The following is a 20,008-nucleotide window of genomic DNA, read 5'->3' on the forward strand; positions in this document are numbered from 1 at the left end:
TTATTGAAGATTTGTGCGTATGTATGGCAAACAAACCTCTTCAGGGTTTGGGAATGCCTTCACCTAATCGTAACGCTGCTGTTTCAACATGTGTAGAATTGCATCGTGAACAAAGTTACAGCACGAGTGATCTATTGTCTTATGTACAAAATAACATTTCTAAGTAAACGTCTGAGCAAAAGGACATTTATGATAAGATAATGCATTTTGTCGATAACTACGTTGGAGAAATCTCCTTTTTGAATGCGCCAGTAGGTACTGGTAAAACATTTGTGATAAAATTGATTCTGGCATCAATTTGATCAAAAAATGACCTAGCGTTGGCAATTGCGTCGTCCGGAATAGCCGCAACGTTGCTGCCTGGTGGGAGAACTGCCCATTCCACTTTGAAATTGCCTCTGAATTTTCATTCTATAGAAACTCCCACGTGCAATATTTCCAAATCATCTGGGATGGGTAAATATTGCAGCAATGCAAACTTATTATTTGGGACGAGTGCACAATGGCACACAAAAAATCGCTCGAGGCTCTGGATCAATGGTTGAGAGATTTGCGAGGGAATTCGAAACCCTTTGGCAACACATTAATATTGCTTGCGGGAGATTTCAGGCAAACCTTACCTATAATACCTAGATCAACCCCTGCAGACGAAATGAATGCTTGTCTGAAAAATTCTAATTTATGGTCACACGTAAAGACATTAAAATTAACTGCAAATATGCGTGTCCGATTGCAAAACGATGACTCTGGTTAAACATTTTCAGATCAATTGCTGGCAATTGGAAACGGAAAGCTCCCAGGAGACTCAATGTCAGGACGTATACAACTGCCTTCTGAATTCTGTAATTTAGTGACGTCCAAAAATGAATTGGTTGAAAAAGTATTTCCGAATATTCTAACCAATTATAAAAATCATAAATGGGTAAAAGAACGAGCGATTCTGGCAGCCAAGAATAAAGACGTCCACGAAATCAACAATATTGTTTTGACCAATATTCGAGACCAGGCAGTCCTTTACAAGTCAGTCGACACGGTTCTAGAACCAAATGAGGCGGTTAATTATCCATCTGAATTTGTAACTTCCCTGGATCTCCCAGGGTTTCCACCACACGTGCTACAACTAAAAATAGGCGTACCAATAATATTATTACGAAATATCAACCCACCAAAGCTTTACAATGGCACGCGACTTGCCGTAAAAAAAAAACAAAAAAAACAATGGAAAATGTAATAGAGGCAAATTGAAAAGGCGGGTCCGTTGGAATCATGAAAATGCGAGGAATAAGAACAGTCTCACCCTCAAAAGGCCCTGTCAAGAGCCTTTTGAGGGCCACCCCAACAGCTAGTTGGTTACGTAGTAGGAAATGATACATACCTTGTGTATATATGTTTTTTTGTCTTTTGTTGTTGTTGACAAAAAATAGTCTAAAAACTAAATAATACAATAAAAGCAACTTTTCCCCTCTTTCCATAATATACAGTCAAAAGTGTATAATTGTATGCTCATTAGTCCAGTTAGAACCATATAAAGATATTTTTGATATTCACGTTAGCACGCACTGGTCCTATAAAATTTAGAACTTACGATCCAAATTTTGCTTGAGAGCAATTCGTTTCTATCTTACTAATTCATTCTAAATAATTTTGTTCAAAGCGCTTTTTCCCTTGCCTATTTAAATTTGAGGAAGGACATGTTACAATGGCAAAATTTACCACAGAAAGTGTGATCATATATCTACCTTTCTCACTGTTTTCCCTAGCATATACAGTCTAAAACTTATAATTGTCAGGCCATTAATTTGAAAATAATCTTGTAAATAAAAATATAAATACATTGAAAGATAACTTAAGCTGGAAGAGGATTGTTTTGTAGTGGGTGTCAACTCCTGTTACTGTATTTAGGGTAATTTATGCTCGTTTTGTAGAGTTAGCACTGCTCTTTATTTCCTCAAAAATTCTAGTTTTTTGCTATTTCATACCATGAAAGGCCTTTTGAAGATTTAGTAAACTCAGAGAACATACAACCTGGAAGCACTGACTATGTAGGCTTAGGTTACAACTGACTGTCAAGTTGCATCTTTTTGATTGCTGAAGGGTATTTTCTGGAATAACCAAATATTTCAACATTAAATTTCGAACCAGAGGTCACTGGAACACAGTTTCGATGTCTGACCTTGATCAAAAACAGTCTTTTGAGCAAAGAAAACAGGTAACTTATAAGTATGGAAACTGGTGCTAGTTTCAACAACAACAAAATATCAGCGCCATGTAGTGTTTGGTGACACTTCGTATTTTTTCAAGCTCTGTAGTCCTTTTTCTGTCAGGAACTGAGATCAGACACTTATTAATACCCTAATTTTACCAACTACACTAATTAACTTCATTATTCTTATCATTACACTGAAAAATGCCAAGGATTACCAGATGTTAGATTGCGTTCATTTTTTTTTGTTGACTCTAGCACCAGTTCCCACTCTTATAAGCTGCATGAAATAGAGAATTATGGTTAGATTTCAGTTAAATTGAAAAATAGCGGAGTTTCTTGCAACTATGCATTGATTCAAAATTTGAATTGTTTTAAATGACTTATGGCTAGAGAGAAGGTACTGCAAACAAGTTCAATATTTTGATTTGCCCCGCTTGCTAATATTCCCGTGCTAATCTCATGTTGGAAGCTACCTCAAGATTTTATTTTCTTCTAAAGTGGATTTTCTTTTGGAATAGAAGGATAACAGTCATTTCTAATGAATATTGCTAGTGAGCACATATTAAGATGTTCGAGGCTAACAACATAAAATTCATCGTAATTTTCAGTCTAATATCAGTTTCTGTTATTTCAGTCTAATTAGCTTCTTGGTATTGTCAAATTAGAACTTTTCTGTTTCTTTGTCTATTAGTATTTCTAAACCTTCTTCCCTATTAGAAGTCGCGCCTACAACCTTTGATTAGACTTTAAGCAATGTTTCCATAGCTTGTTGTCTGGGTGATTTATCCAAGAACTAAATAAGAGAAAGAATTCAAAGAGAGTAGGAAGCTACCTATTTTTTTCATATGTCTATGGATTATCTGGCGAAACGTATTTCATCACCTACTTAAGTTATCAGTAAGAAAAAAGATTGAACACAATAGAGCCAAACATTCTAAATTTTATCTTGCTATTTGAAACTGTTCATGATCTGTTTCCGTGGTTCTTTCCGACCTATATATTCGCCAATTTTTGCAGTATCTTTTCTGTCTCTTCTCCTTTCAGACTTTCTTTTGAGAAATATAGTATTAAAGACCTGTAAAGCAATTGAGCTTGTCTTTTTTTAAAGTAAAATTTTCTATTCGACAGACATAGCTACTACTACTAACAACTCGCCGCGGCATAAATCCGTTTGAGGCCAACACAGCTATGCACGCTCCTTCTTCATCCCAATCTATTTAAAGCCTCTCCCTTTACACACTCCCAGGAAGCTCCCATTGCCCTTAAATCTTTCTTTGCAAAATTCTTCAACCCCAACCACGGACGACCTGCTTTCTGTTTAGCCATAAATGGTTAGCTAAAAAGGACAATCTTTGGCAATCTTTTAACCTTTATCCACAGAACGTACCGTATTCATCTCAACCTTTCTCTCATTGTAGCCCAAGAAAGCGGGATTGAACCACACACACGCACAACCTGCTTTTTGAAATATAGTCAGTCAGTTGGATATCCAAAACAATCCGTAGGCAATTTCTGTGGAAAAAATCTAGCAAATCTTCGTCCTTTTATCGGAGCGCCCATGCTTCAGAACCATATTTGACAACTCCCATCCCTGCAGCCTCCATTATTCTAATCTTGGCTCGCAGGCTTATCTTCCTATTCTTTTAAACTCTTTTCAATTGTGAAAAAAACACCCTGAGCCTCGGCTATTCTACTTTTAATATCTTCGCTGCTCCCACAGTCTTTACTAATGATACTACCATGGTAAGTGAAGCCGTCCACTTGATCAATCTTTTTGTTACCCATCGTCACCATTTCATTTTCACTTATTCCTAGCCTTAGCAACTTAGTCTTATGAACATTAATTTTCAAACCTATTCTTGCACCCTGAACTCACAAAACCTCTAAAGTTCGTTCATTTTGCTCATACTTTCATCTAGAATTTTTTAATCATCTGCATAATCAAAGTCCAGGAAAGTTTCCCTTCCCAATTAGATTCCGTGCTCTCCCATTGCCTATCCTGCGCTTCTGAAGACAAAGTTTATCAAAAAGATCCATATATATGGGGATAGAACTTAACCTTACTTGATTCCTGCTGTAATACAAAACCAGACGCTAACTTCATTTCCTACCTGAACCGCAGCAATGTTGTTCTCGTACATATCATTAATCACTTTACTGTATTTGTCCAGTATACCATACAATGATAAGACCTTCGCTAAAACTCTTCTATCAACATAATCGAACGCTTGCTCGTAATCTATATAACTGAGGACTTAAGATATCTGATAATGATAACGTAGAGGACACATCCTCTACCTTACCCAAAACCGCACTGTTCTTCTCTTTCCTATCTACAGCAATACTTCTATAATTACCACCCACACTTTTATCATCTTTCTTATACAGTGGTTTGACTGGGGTTTTCCTAAAATCAATAAAAAAAAAAAAACTTTCCAAAAAATAAGTTTTTCAAGGAAAAGTAAAGAACTCCATTAAACCCAAAATAAGCAAAAATAGAATCAACTAATCTACCAAGCATACAACTACCACAAATCAGCATCAATAAATAAATGAAACCCAACACGAACAAAAATTACAATAAACAACCGAGGGAAATTCAAAACGAACAGAAATTAACATGAAAATGACTCACAACCCCTATGCCTCTTCAGACCGGAATATAATTTGCACTTTACTGAAAAAAAAATACAAATGAATGTGCATTGTCAGTTTAATATGCATATGCTCATATTTATTCTTTAAATCTTAATAAATTTAAAATTTTAAAGTTATAGAAGTGAAAACATTGAAATTTCTTTCAGTAAAAGCGTAAAATATGTTTTGGCCTTGAAAAGGTATAGGGGTTGTGAGCCCTATATATGTGCTGATGATTGGAGTGATGATGATGTGCTTATGATACTGATATGTGTTCTTCGGACTATTTTTTGTTAGAATAGATATCTTAAAAATTCAATCAGATATGTTTAATGAAAGAGGGTAGGTAGGGGGGGGAGCTGGTGGACCTCCATCACTTGACTCTTAAAGGGGAACTAGAACTTCCAATCTTCAAACAAACGAGCCACCTCTAAAAATTTTAAAACCATCCCTTCCGTAAAAATCTTAAATCCCCCTACGGTATAGCTTACAACTGTTGTTCCCATGTTTTGGGGGTTTTTAACAACCCCAAAAGCCTTGTTGTATGATCTTTGGACTATTTCAACAAAATGTCTACCTCAAAATTTCTCTTGTCTGAATTTCGGGGATAGACGACCTGTGGGGAGGGGGTAGCTGCCCTTTGATCACTTTGACTCTGAAAAAGAGCATTAGAACTTCTGAATACCTTTCCAATGAGACCCCTATGAGGTATATGCGACCACCAATTCTATAAAAACTTTGTTTCCCCAGGTCATAATTTGAACCCCTGCCCTGAAGGCTGTGGGGTGGTCGTCATGGTTGTATTGGATATAATGCACAGACCCTTCAAATATGCCAAACAAAATTGCTATATCCAAATTTTGTTTGGATGTGTTGGGAAAAATGATGGACATGGGGGGGGGGCTTGTTGCTCTCAAATCCCTTTTGACTCTTAAAAAGGGCACTACGATTTCCGATTTCAAATCAAATGCAGCTGAAGTTTATACAATCAGCCATTCTATGAAAACCTTATATACCCCAAGGGATAACTTACAGCTCTTGTCCCAGGTCTCTGGGGCTGTGTTAACCCTAGAGGCATTGTTATGTTCTTTGGACTATTTTGAAAAAAATGGCTATTTCACAATTTCAATCAGATGCGTCTGGTGAAAAGAACGGTAGTCGAGGGGGGGGGGCTAGTTGTCCTCCATCACTCTTGACTCTTAAAAGGGAACTATAACTTCCAATTTTGAAACAAATGAGACTCCTCTAAAGTTTATACAAGCATCCCTTCCATAAAAACCTTAAATGCCCCGGAGCCTTAAATCCTTTGCCCCCTGGCTCTGGGGCTTTGTTTCAACCCTAAAAGTCTTGTTATATGATCTTTGGACTATCTTGAATATAATTTCTATATTAAAATTTCAATTTGATGCATTTCGGGACATTACGACGTGTGTGGGGGGTAGCTGCGCTCCAATGACTCGGGATCTTAAAAAGGGCGCCAGAACTTGCTCCCTGTCGGCGCCCATTGTTGACTGTGTTCAATTTTTTTTTGTGAAAGAGTGCATTTTTTAGAACTACTGTTTAAAACGCCTAGAATATTGAGTCGATTGAGTATGAAAAATAGACCATAGAGGAATTTTTTTTTTCTGATTTATCACATGCACCACGGGCATAAAAAAAAACTATAATTAACGACTGACAGTTAACTAGAGGGAAACAGAGGGGCTACTTAGGTCTAAACAATCTGTTCTTTTTACTGGTTAAATGTTTCATACAAAAGGACCAATCAGAATTTTTATTCATATATATTTATTAAGCACAGCACTATCATTTGATGCAAATTCTGAGCTTAATATGGTTTTAAAACCAATGGAAATATGGAACACTTTTTAACACGGAGGTATAGGAATAATTATTCGATATAACGTAACAAAATTAAATCACAAAATTGCTACTGTAATTCCTTACGTGACTTGACCGAAATTCCTACGTCTTAACCCCTTCCCCCCTCAAGACTCGATTTACTCCTACCGGAAAATTTCTGTACATAAAAACAGGCTGTGAGGGGAATCGTAGCACTCTGACCTTTCTAAGGGCATTTATAGGATCATTAATAGGGTTGGAGTTGCGAGGGTAATTCTTCATAAAGTTGCTCCTACTGATTACCTTCAGCAAGAAACTTTTATGTAGGGGTATGTAAAAAAAAAAAGAAGTTCTAATAGATATCAGTTGTCATGGAAACTGTCGCCCAGCAGGAATAATCATTTGAAGGCCGTCTCCGAGCTATGCTAAGATTCACCTGTTTTTACAGGGAAGTCACAGTCAAGACTTGTTATGTATCGTTTTTTTTTTTTGGGGGGGGGAACTCTTTTATAAAAGATTTAATTTTACTAACAAAAATATGGAATTTTTTTTATTATGTTTCGTAATGCATGGTGCATCATAACATGATAATAATCTTGTTAGCTGATACTACTCTAAGATTTTCCGAAAAAGATAATCCTGAAGCAATGTTTTTTTTCGTTGTACTTTAAAAGATCGTAATCAGTTATCTCTAGAATTTGAGAGGCTTCAGAAACACGTTCTCTTAATTTAGCATCACTAGTACGAGGGACTTTAGTTTCAAGATACCATTCTCATCTTGCTTTAATTAATTATTTTTTCGTTCATCTGAGTATTAAGCCGACTGCAAACAGTTTTCTTTTTTTCTTCTTCTTCTTTTTTTTGTTAAAGTCTATTAAGCTTTAGTCCCAACACCGAATTCTATTTTGGTTCTTCCAATTTTGGTCTTAATTGCCTATTTTATGTATTTTGTCTCTTTTTTAGTCTAATTTTCCATAAGTTATTTTTTCGAAGGGCCACATGAATTTCGAGAAAAAACAATGTTTGACCTAATTTTAATCTAGTTAGAATCACTATCCATGTAACATCATCGTGGAAACGCAAATTAATCTTTTTAAGTCGTCCAGGACTGTCGTGTCTTATACCTGTTTCATGTATCAGATAGCCTAGGGGTGAGTTACTAGTCGAGTCTTCACAATGAACCATAGTTAAGCCGTTCTATTTCTCGTAAGTTGGTCTTGTATTTTTAATAGCTATATTGGAGTTATTTTACCGATGAAAATGTGAAAGTGTTTAATTTAAAAGATAGGCTATTAATACGCATACAAAATTTTACATTGAAAAACAAATTCAGATCGTTTTGACATACCGTCATTTTTACTAAAATGACAAATACTTTCATGGAAAGGAATGCTTCCTTCTCTCTCTCTCTCTCTCTCTCTCTCTCTCTCTCTCTCTCTCTCTCTCTCTCTCTCTCTCTCTCCTCTCTCTCTCTCTCTCTCTCTCTCTCTCTCCTCTCTCTCTCTCTCTCTCTCTCTCTCTCTCTCTCTCTCTCTGACTATGAATATCACTGATTATGTTAATGCAACGTTTTCGGCAATGCAAGAGCTACTATCTTCAAATCCAGCTAAGGTCAAATGAAAATAATGTGTTTTCAGATAAATGGAAATAGGTCATGAAAAAACTTTAAAATGAAATAGAAACTTCTTATGAAGGAATAAAGAGGGAGGATCCAAATAGAGTAGGAAGGATAAGCAACATATGTAAGAGTGTCAGCATCGGATGGCTTGGTAGAGTAATGAGTTGTTACTAGTAGTAATGTGTTTTCCCCTGACAGTATAAATCGATAGCAATAAAACATTTTTATCATAGGCAGCGCAACGTCACTGCCTAAGTAAAGAGCGATGTAGGCACAATGTATTTTTTTTTTGGGGGGGGGGTTGGTTTGTTTTAGACCAGAGCACTTCGTATAGAAGGAGTTTTCATAGAAACTTCAAAAAGGGCCATTCGATAGGAAATTGATCTCAAGACCAGAACACAATTAGCGCTTTACTGAAAACAAACTAGCCTGCGTTTGAAATGTTTTCACTTTTCTCACTTTCATAATTGAAAAAAATCAATTAAACTGACAATCAAAGGTCATTTTTTTGTTTTTGTTTTTTCTATTCTTGAGAAGGCATGGGGGTTATTTTTTTTATTCTAAACAGGAGAGAGCAATAGGCTTGTCGAAAGCCATATCAGCCCTAATCATGTTAATTTTTGCTTTTTTTGAGTTTGACTTGGCTATTTATTGTAATCTCTGTTCGTTTCATTTACTTAATTATTGTGATTTATGGCAGTTTTAAGCTTGGACGGTTATTTGACTTTATTTTTGCTCATTCTTGGCTTAATGGAACTCTCTTGTTTTCGTTGAAAAACCGTTTTTGTGGAAAAAACTTTCTAGATGAATGTGCAAAATAAGATCGGTTTTCCATGTTCTTCTCCTAGAAAAATAAATAAAGATAAAAGCTTAACATGTTGGTGTAAAAAAAAAAAAAGTATCACACCTGCCTTTTTGACATCATAAAAATGATCCAAAGACTGTGTTTCATTTCTGGATTGCTTTTCATTGTGAGTGGGACAGTTCTACAAATATGTAATAACCACTATGGTTCAACATAAGCACTTAACTTAAAATTTTTCAAATATTGCTTCCTTGGTGCTGTCCTTTTCCATTCCTATTTTTTCTCTACTCATTGTTAATTCTAAGGAATTAGAATATATTTGTTTAGCCTTGGGTTTGTGAAGTTTGTTTAGCCAAACTTCAGAAGGAATGGAAAAGTTTTAAAAATAAACATTAAGATCACAATAACAACTTTGAAAGAATACCGGTAAACAATTTTGGTTCATGAAAATTATATGTTTCCTTAATGTCCCTTATAATTCTTTGCGAGTGTACAAGGAATAAGTATTTCCAGAGTTTTATTAGAATTCAGAATAAAAAACTAATATATATATATATATATATATATATATATATATATATATAATATATATATATATATATATATATATATATATATATATATATATATATATATATATATATATATATCATGAAAAGAGAAATCACCAATGCAAGAATAGAATAGAATAGAATAGAATATATTTATTCACTACAATAGCCGGAGCTAGCATTAGCATGTCATGACAAAAATAATTTATACCTTCAAAAACACTCACAGGAAAATTTAAACAAACAATATATTAATCAAACATTAAATATTAGTCGCGTCAATATTATTAAAATGACGGGTAAAATATGGAACAAATGATTTGCGATATCTCTCAGTACTATATGCTGAGCAAGTCAGTAACTGTGGACAATTGTTTTTTATTTGTTGAAGTCTAGTAACTGGTCCTCCAGTCGGGGGGCTCGCAAAGTTGGGTAGTAGACGACAATGTGCTGGGGAATTTAAACAATTTAGTCCAAATCTATATGTTAAGCCATGTCTACGACTATCAAGTGAGTCCAAATTGAGTTGTTTCAGGGCATCTTCGTAAGTTGAGTAGTTTTGTCCAAGTATAATTTTTACAGCTCTTTTTTGTATTGTCTCAAGTCTATCTGTTTGATCTTTTGTCAATCCCGGATGCCAAGCAGGGCATGCATACTCAAGAGAAGGTCTAACATAGCTGCAGTATACAGACTTTAAAACCTCAGTTGGTGTACCAAATCTTTTTAGGTTGGAAAATGAATGTAAAAGCGAGGCGCCTTTTTTAGTCAGATAGTCAACGTGCGAATTCCATCTTAAATCATCGTCCAAAAGAATCCCAAGTATTTTAACAGTTTTCTTTGTTGGCAGTATGGAATTATGAGAAGAGTGGTTCTTACCCTTTAGGAAGGAAAATGTCATATAAGAGCTCTTAGTTTCACTGACCGCCAGTTTTACCTTTCCTAATTCAGCTTTTAGATCATGATAGATTTTGATCAAGTCAGACTGTTCAGTAGTCGGAGGGCTTAGTCGCAGTGATAAAACAGTTAAATCATCAGCAAATTTAAAACGCTCACGTATTGTTGTTAAAATACGGTTAAAAACAATAAGAAAAGAAAGCGGGCCTAATTTAGTCCCTTGTGGCGAACCACAAAAAATATTTACAAATTCAGATGGCTCATGATCAGGAAGTTGGACACACTGAGATCTTTCAAAAAGAAAACTAGCTAGCATTCGTACAACAAATGGACGGGCACCCATAGCCTTTGCTTCTTCCACAACTACATTATGATCAAGACTATCAAAAGCCTTAACTATGTCTGCAAATAATGCTTCAACATAGGCCCCATTATTCTCTAAGTGCTTAAGGATAGTATCCAATAATGCAACCAAATAATGAACAGTACTATGCCCGGATCTAAATCCAAATTGTTGGGGATCAATATTATCATTTATGTCCTCAAATAAACAATCAAAAATAAAACTTTCAAATACTTTTGAGAGAGCTGGAGTTTTCGAAATCGGCCTCATCTCGGTTATATCTTTAGGTGCCTTACATTTGGGGATTGGCGTTACATATGCCTGTTTAAAAATACATGGGAAAACACCATCAATAAAACACTGGTTAAAAATTGCCGTTAAAGGAGTAGATAAAAGATCAGCACACTCAATAATCAATTTAATTGGTATCTCACTAGGATAACTAGATTTACGAGAATCAAGTGCCTTTAACTTTTTAGCAACTGAACAAATCTCTAGTATAGGGATATTTGAAACTGAATCATTCGGTGGTAATGTTCTTAGTTGCGGATGAATTTTACAAACAGATGCAAAAAAGTTATTAATTTCACTAGGTAACAGGGGTTTACCATTGACATCTCTCACTTCAACTCTGCTTACTTTTTTCCCGATAATGTTCTGAACTAAGTCATGGAACTTCCTTGGGTTGGATTTATATATTTTGCTTATTATTTTAGACCCATACTGCTTACGAGAACATCTTATTTTATATACAATTAAATTTCTTACTCTTTTGAAATCTTTTACAGATCCAGTTAAATGCAATTCGTTCCTCACTTTTATCAGATTCCGAATCTCTTGAGTAATCCATGGTTTATCATTAGATTTCACATATATTTTTTTTGGTGGGAAAATTTCACAGTATTTTTCGAATAGTTCCTTACAGAATAAACTTGCCATTTTGTCACCGTCAGACAATGAGAGAATATCACGCCAGTCACGATCTGTGAGCCAATTCTTGTAGAGATTTACTAGTTCAGGTGAGAAAGGCCTGTACACCACACTATTTATTTGTCGATTTGGGATAAAATGATTGGGTGTCCAAGCAACACACAAGTGATCACTCAAACCTAATGGGGGTAATGTAACTGGAGTATTATAATATTCAGGACAGTTGCTAAAAATGAGATCCAACATACGGTTACCTCTTGTGGGCACATTCACAACCTGCTTAAGTGATAGTGAACTACTTAGCCATTTGGCATCTAAGTCATTAAAGTCACCACACATTATGATACCAGCATTAGGGTACAAAGATCGTACATTGTCAGTGCAATTCTGTAAGTAATTCACAAGGTCTTTACGATAGGGGCCACGGGGCGGATAGTAAACAACACATATCACCAGTGATGCCACTTCCTTGGGAAGCTTCTTAGGCCTGCACCACAACCATAATACTTCAAAACCATGCTTATTTGGTATATTACTGAAAGTGAGAACTCGATTTCTTATAGACGATCGACAAATAATACCAACACCACCACCATGTGTTACTGAAATATCATTGGGTGTCATTCTAGGTTTGAAATAGGTATCATATCCTTCAAATGCTACAACATCTTCAGTCGCGGACCATGATTCACAGATACAAGCAATATCAACCAGTTCATTCTTCAAGCATAGTTCAACCTCTTCTAATTTGTTCATAAGTGACCGGACATTTGATAATAGTATTTTCGGAAATATATAGGGATGAAATGGAGGCTTTACACTGCGGTCTCGAATATCCTTGCCAACACATTGAATCGGTTCCAACTTGGGATACTCGGAAGACATGGTTTGAGGGGTGGGTGAATCTTTGATTTCTTTGGAATTCCAAATTGGTTGGTTGTTAGTACTGGATATATTGTCGGAAGGCTGGCAGATGTTGGTTCTTGCCAGTTTCTCCAAGTTTTCACGAGGAGTGGTTGGTATGAGGGGGGAGGGATCTGCATTGGCTGATTTAAGACAGGTGGTTTGAGCTTCAAACTCATAAGTGGGACTGTAAACTGTTGTCTTTGGCAACCATGTTTTAACAGAGGTGGAATTTTTCGCTCCCCGTTTTTTGAACTTCGCAATTCAGTATTGGAACGTAGCTTTTTCCTTCTGGGGGAAGTGAGATGCACATTAGGACAACAGTTCATGAAACAAAGGCCATGAGCAAATTTTTTACACAGAGATCTGTGAGGCAGAATACAACACTCATCACGGCAGATGCCTTTGAAATAATCCAAGCAAATATGGAGAAACGTGCAATTCTCCGCCTTTGTACAGCCTCGCCTTATGTGAAATCTGCAGACACGTCGTTCAGGAATATGATCTGTTGTAACACCCTCTTCTTCTGTATGCGGAGACTGAGAATACTCTAGGTCGGTTTGTGTTGTTTGACTAGTAAGAAAGCTACTGCATTGAACAGATACATTATTACTGAGAACTCTAGAGCTGGTTATATTACCCTGGTTTAAGCACTTCTCACAGGTAAAAAGAAAGAAACGTCCCGAGGGTTTCTGCAGAGCAAGAACTATGTCTGCATCAATTGCAGCGCAGGCCGCATGCATGCGGTGTAAGCAAAGGTGACAATCAAACGAAGGGCTGTCTTTTGTCGGTTCGTCACATAAGAGGCAGCTCAGATCAGGACCTGAGTAGTCATTTCTTTCCTCGGTGATATTTTCTATAGTATCGATTCTTTCCTCGGTGATATTTTCTATAGTATCCATAATTCTCAGTGCACCGCCAGGAATGCCTGGAGATTTAGATGACAAGTTTTCTACTGGGAAGATAGTGTTCTTTTTAAGTTGATCCTGGATTTTATCGTTGTTACTTTGCTGTTTCGGACTATTATTTTTCGATCTCAGTTTTTTCAGAGTAAAGGTCTTAGGGGAATCTTTTTGTGTACAAATTACGCACACAAAGGTCTTCTTCAAGTCATTAGAGTATTTAGTTTTTCCACAACTAAAATGAGACCATTTATTACATTTGATACACTGCACGCCGCCTGTTTTGCTTGTAATTCTTTTTAAACAGATACCACACTGCTCCGGATCCATAATAAATATCGCTACTGAGTACACCAAGTTCAAATTGCAAAAATGTCAATAGTAAATAGATCAAAACAATCGGATACTAAATGACTCTAGGGAAATCACTCAGGTTAATTCTTAATCAAAGTTCCCAAGGGAATTTTCACTCAGAACATCCAAGTTCAAGGTTGATTAAGAGAAGTCCATAGGGAATCACGATTGAGTCTTACTGTATAATGAGATTATATCCAGATTGTATCCAATAAAGGTGTTTACTGTATGAACTCTCAAACAACAGCACAAACACATAAAAAAAAGAGACAGAAGGAGAAAAGGAAGACTGTTTTCCTAAATTAGTGATTAATATAGGCCAGCACTTGAATGAGGCCTTAACCCTACTCATCCATACAATCACATAGATCAAACAGCATAGCCAAACACAATCAACCATAAAGAATAATCCATGGACAGGCAGTCATGTCGTCAATAAGTATAAGTCGTCATTTACCAAACAATAGAAAAAATAATAAAGACAAATAATTCAGAGGCAACAACCCTACACAAGGGCTCATCAGGAGAATACACTGGCCTATTGGGTTTCGCCACTTTAAATTCTCTACCCAGCCAAGTGTTGTGGCTACCACAGAATATCCATGGCATCCCCGTGTCAGGTATCACCCCCAAAATACATGCCTATGAAAAAAAAAACAGCAAATGTAAAACAACCAAGTAACACCAAAACAAGCTTATCCTGTTAATATATCCCTCTTTTTAGCAACAATAGGTAAACTAAATATGATAAAATTTACCAAATCACAAGTATTAACACATTGCAAAAAAAAAAAAAAAATTAATGAGCTAAACAACTATAGAATTCATCTTTACCATGTGGCTATTTTTTTTTAAAAATCCGCTCTATTAGAAACAATTCAAAATAAATGGCGCTGCATCATCATTTGTCGAACCTCCGAAATTAGTTGAAAATTTCTTTAAGTATTTCCAGATAATTCTTTTGATATTTATTTAAAAGTTCGTTATAATGAAAACTAAATTTTTTAAAATGCCAAGTTAATTTATTTGCAGAAAAACCTCTTGATATCAATTTTGGGCTTAAGATTTTACATCTATTTTTAAAATCAATATAATTACTACAAATCCTTGCATAACGAAGTAACTGTGAGAAAAACGCAGAATATGTTATATTTGAGTGTATATTACTTTCAGGGAATGGGAAACTAATCACTTCAAAATCAAAATCATCCGTTTTATTATACATTTTAAAATTTAATTTATTATTATCACAAATATTAACATTTAAATCTAAGAAATGATCTTCATGACCAGCGCCATGACTAGGTTCAAGAGTAAGCTCTGATGGATATATATTTTTAGAAATATCAATGAAATCCTTACAATTTAAGACCAAAATATCATCTAAATATCTTTTATTATTTGACAAAACATGTTTTAAATTATTTGGATTATTCTTATCCATCATATATTTATATTCTAGTTGACTTAAAAACAAGTCAGCTATAAATGGGCTGGCATTCCCCCCCATGGGAATTCCCACGATTTGCTTGTACAAATCACCACCAAATCTTATATAAGTATTGTATAAAACAAATTCTAATAACTCAAAAATCATATCCAAGCTGTAACATCTCAAGTTAACTTTGGTATTAAAGCAATTTGTCCATATAGCTTTTTTATTATAAGTGTCTATTTTTAAGAACCTTTTACTAGATAAGAGGAAAGATCTCTTGATAACAGTTTTTAAATTTTCTAACACTACATTAAGTGATAAATTAGTATACATTGTCGCAAAATCGAAAGACTCAATTCTTTTAGCTGAAACCATTGTTAAAGACTCTATCACCTGCAGTGAATTATTAACACTCCAATATGGATTAAAATCCGAAAACTTTTTAATACCAGAACAATAGGTTTTAAGTTTATTTACAATTTCCTTTAAAATTAAAGAGAGGTCAGTAGCAGCAATGCGGGTTGGACATTTAGCTGCTCCAGCAATAAACCGTGGTTTAGGGGGATTCTTATGAAATTTTACAGTCCAATATAGGAAAGGGAACTTTTTATCATTGTCATTTATTTTACTATTAAAATTTTTAAAAAGTATTTCTTCAGTCTTGTCAATTAAATTCTCATCCTCTAAATTTACCTTTTCGTAAACATTAGTTGTGCATAACTCCCTTTTTAAGATATCACAATACAGCTTCTGACAAATTATGGCAAAATTATTAGTAGCTTTATCCACTGGCACAATTACAAATTCATTCTGTAGATTAGCAATTGCTTGTTTAATCTTCGCATTATAAAATAATGATTTATTGTTACTATTTTTTAAATTAGAATATATTTTATTTCTTATTCTACTAATAATTAAATTCTTCCGACTTTGAAAACTCTCTTTACTCTTACTCTCTTTCTTACACCACTTATCAATAAATAAATCAAAATCATTTTCCAAGCCATCAAGAACACTCGATGGTTTCAGATGATGAGAAAGACGGAAATTAGCCCCTTTATTCATTATAATTTGAAGATCATCTTGCTTTATTATTGACAAGTCCCCTGTTATAACATGTTTGTAAGTAGGATTTACAAATGGACCAAGTTGCTTACAATTACAAACCGGTTTCCAATTTATATCACTATCTAATCTTTTAAGTATTAAATTATAATTAAAAATAATTTGCCCAATAGTTTTTGAAAATTTATAAGTTAAAACTGGACTATCATTATAATTCAAGTTACTAGGAAGGGCCTGTTTCACATGCCGCTGATTTAAAATTTCTGGTAAATTAATATCTTTAATCTGCTTACAAGTAAAATTAATAGGTAAATATAATCTGTTATCCTTATTACCAATCTTATCAAACTTTTTCTTTTTTGAATAAAATTCGTTTTAGTTAGAATGCAAATTGTATCACATATTACTTTAAAATTATATTCAAGAGCTGTATTATTCTTAACAATCCAGAAAAGTTTGATTAAATTCCTCTTGGATAAATTATTTAGACATTTTATTACAGAAATCATACCCCTAGATTCAAGTAGCTGGCGTAGATCTATATATATATATATATATATATATATATATATATATATATATATATATATATATATATATATATATATATATATATATATATATATATATATATATATATATATATATATTAGAAATTATATATAGAATTAATATATATAGATATGTAAAATATTTTCATACTTTATAAAGCCGGCTGCTTTTTACGTTGAATGTGTGTATTAAGCCTTAGCATCTCCTCCAGCTTAGAGTTATAATTTTTAAAGCTAATTTTTTTGTGAAATTTGTTGTTTTAGAAAATAGGAAGTCTTTATTCTTTAGATAATTTTTCCAATGCAATATTTTTTCTATATTAAAAATGTAACCTTCTCTAGCGTCCATACTTTTTGCGTACTGATTTTGTGATGTTTTTAATCTGAACACCAAGTTCATTCATCATTGCACACAAACTTTGGGTGACTGAAAGTTTACGAGTGCATTTTCAAATTAAAAATCCTTAAAATTCTCTTGAACTATTATATCAGATTCTTAGGAAAAACAAAGTTAAATTGTCAAGTTATGTTAATATTGGTTTATTTGTATCAAACAGTTCGTGGTAACGAACTGTAGTAAGGAGCGACCCGGCTCAATAGTAACCAAAACTCTAAAAAATTGAATTTTGATATCAATAGCTACATCAAAAGAATCGCATTTTAATGCTGATTTTAAATATATAAGTTTCATCAAGTTTAGTCTTACCCATCAAAAGTTACGAGCCTGAGAAAATTTGCCTTATTTACGAAAATAGGGGGAAACACCCCCTAAAAGTTGTAGGATCTTAACGAAAATGACACCATCAGATTCAGCGTATCAGAGAACCCTACTGTAGAAGTTTCAAGCTCCTATCTACAAAAATGTGGAATTTTGCATTTTTTGCCAGAAGACAAATCACGGGTGCGTGTTTATTTGTTTTTTTTTTTTTTTTTTTTTTTTTTTTTTTTTTTTTTTTTTTTTTTTTTTTTTTTTTTTTTTTTTTTTTCCCAGGGGTCATCGTATCGACCAAGTGGTCCTAGAATGTCGCAAGAGGGCTCATTCTAACGGAAATGAATAGTTCTAGTGCCCTTTTTAAGTGACCAAAAAAATTGGAGGGCATATAGGCCCCTTCCCACGCTCATTTTTTCCCAAAGTCACCGGATCAAAATTTTGAGATAGCCATTTTGTTCAGCATAGTCGAAAACCATAATAACTATGTCTTTGGGGATGACTTACTCCCCCACAATCCCTGGGGGAGGGGCTGCAAGTTACAAACTTTGACCAGTGTTTACATATAGTAATGGTTATTGGGAAGTGTACAGACGTTTTCAGGGGGATTTTTTTGTTTGGGGGTGGGGCTGAGGAGAGTTGGTTATGATGGAGGAATCTGTCACGGGGGAAGAAAAATTCAATGAAAAGGGCGCAGGATTCTCTAGTATTACTATAAGAAAACAATGAAAAATAAACATGAAAACGTTTTTTTTCAAATGAAAGGAAGAAGTAGCATTGAAGCTTAAAACGAACAGAGATTATTACGCATATGAGGGGTTCTAAAAATACTTTAGCATAAAGAGCGAGGTATTTAGGAGGAGATAAATACCTTGCTCTTTATGCTAAAGTATTTTTAGTAATTTCAACTATTTATTCTAGGCCTTTCTGATTCAGGGGTCATTCTTAAAGAATCGGGACAAAACTTACGATTTAGTGTAAAGAGCGAGGTATTAACGAGGGTACAAACCCCCTTGTATACATAATAAAAATATAAGGTTATGAAAGTTTGTTACGTAAGTTAATTCTTAAGTTACGTATATTTTTTACTAATAAAAACGTTCGTTAAAAATTAAAAGTTCTAGTTGCCTTTTTAAGTAACCGAAAAATTAGAGGGCAACTAGGCCTCCTTCTCCACCCCTTATTTCTCAAAATCGTCTGATCAAAACTAAGAGAAAGCCATTTAGCCAAAAAAAAATTAATATAAAAATTTCATTTTAATAGTTTATGTGCGGAGAGCCAAAACCAAACATGCATTAATTCAAAAACGTTCAGAAATTAAATAAAAAAAACTAATTTTTTTAGCTGAAAGTAAGGAGCGACATTAAAACTTAAAACGAACAGAAATTACTCCGTATATGAAATGAGTTGTCCCCTCCGCAATCCCTCGCTCTTTACGCTAAAGTTTGACTCTGCCACAATTCTACTTTTTAAAACAATTTAAAGCTTTAGCGTAAAGAGCGAGGGATTGCGGAGGGGACAACTCATTTCATATACAGAGTAATTTCTGTTCGTTTTAAGTTTTAATGTCGCTCCTTTCTTTCAGCTAAAAAAATTAGTTTTTTTATTTAATCTTATAATAAAAACAAGAGTAAATGAAAATATGTTATAAAATATTTTTGACAATTTTGATTCCTGGGAGTTTTTTTTTTTAATTTGGTTTCAGGCAAAATAATTCGTCTAAAAAATTACTCTGCAAAAATTATGAGCCTCTTTAGGTTATTTGTACAAAACTGTAATAGAAAACTTTCCTAGCATTTAGAGAAAATGCTGTAATATAAAACACAAGAATTTCACCAAAAAGCAAATGGTAGCCTACTTGTATGATATAACTCCGACCTGATATTCTTTATTATTAATGAAAGTTTGAAAGACTGAAAGTTTACGATTGCATTTTCAAATTAAAAATCCTTAAAAATTCTTTTGAACTATTATATTAGATTCTTAGGGAAAACAAAGTTAAATTGTCAATTTATGTTAATATTGGTTTATTTGTATTTTATATTAAAAACAATAAAAAAAAATGTTTTTTTTTGACAATTTTGACTCCTGGGAGTTGGTGCATCCGGCAAAATAATTCGTCTAAAAAATTACTCTGCAAAAATTATGGGCTCTTTAGGTAAATCATATAAAACTGTAACAGAAAACTTTTCTAGCATATGGAAAAAAAGTTGCAATATAAAACACAAAAACTTCACCAAAAAGCAAATGGTAGCCTACTTGT

At 34.1% G+C, this 20,008-nt stretch overlaps 1 protein-coding gene across 1 annotated transcript in view; it reads left to right on the forward strand.

Annotated features, from left to right (window-relative positions):
• The window catches only part of LOC136024948 (ubiquitin-like protein 3), a 52,979-nt gene that overhangs the window by 15,119 nt on the left and 17,852 nt on the right, over positions 1-20,008 (forward strand). The gene's annotated exons all lie outside the window — the stretch shown is intronic.

The sequence above is a fragment of the Artemia franciscana genome, chromosome 3 (assembly GCF_032884065.1).
Source record: "Artemia franciscana chromosome 3, ASM3288406v1, whole genome shotgun sequence".
In the NCBI taxonomy this organism is placed as follows: Eukaryota; Metazoa; Arthropoda; class Branchiopoda; order Anostraca; family Artemiidae; genus Artemia; species Artemia franciscana.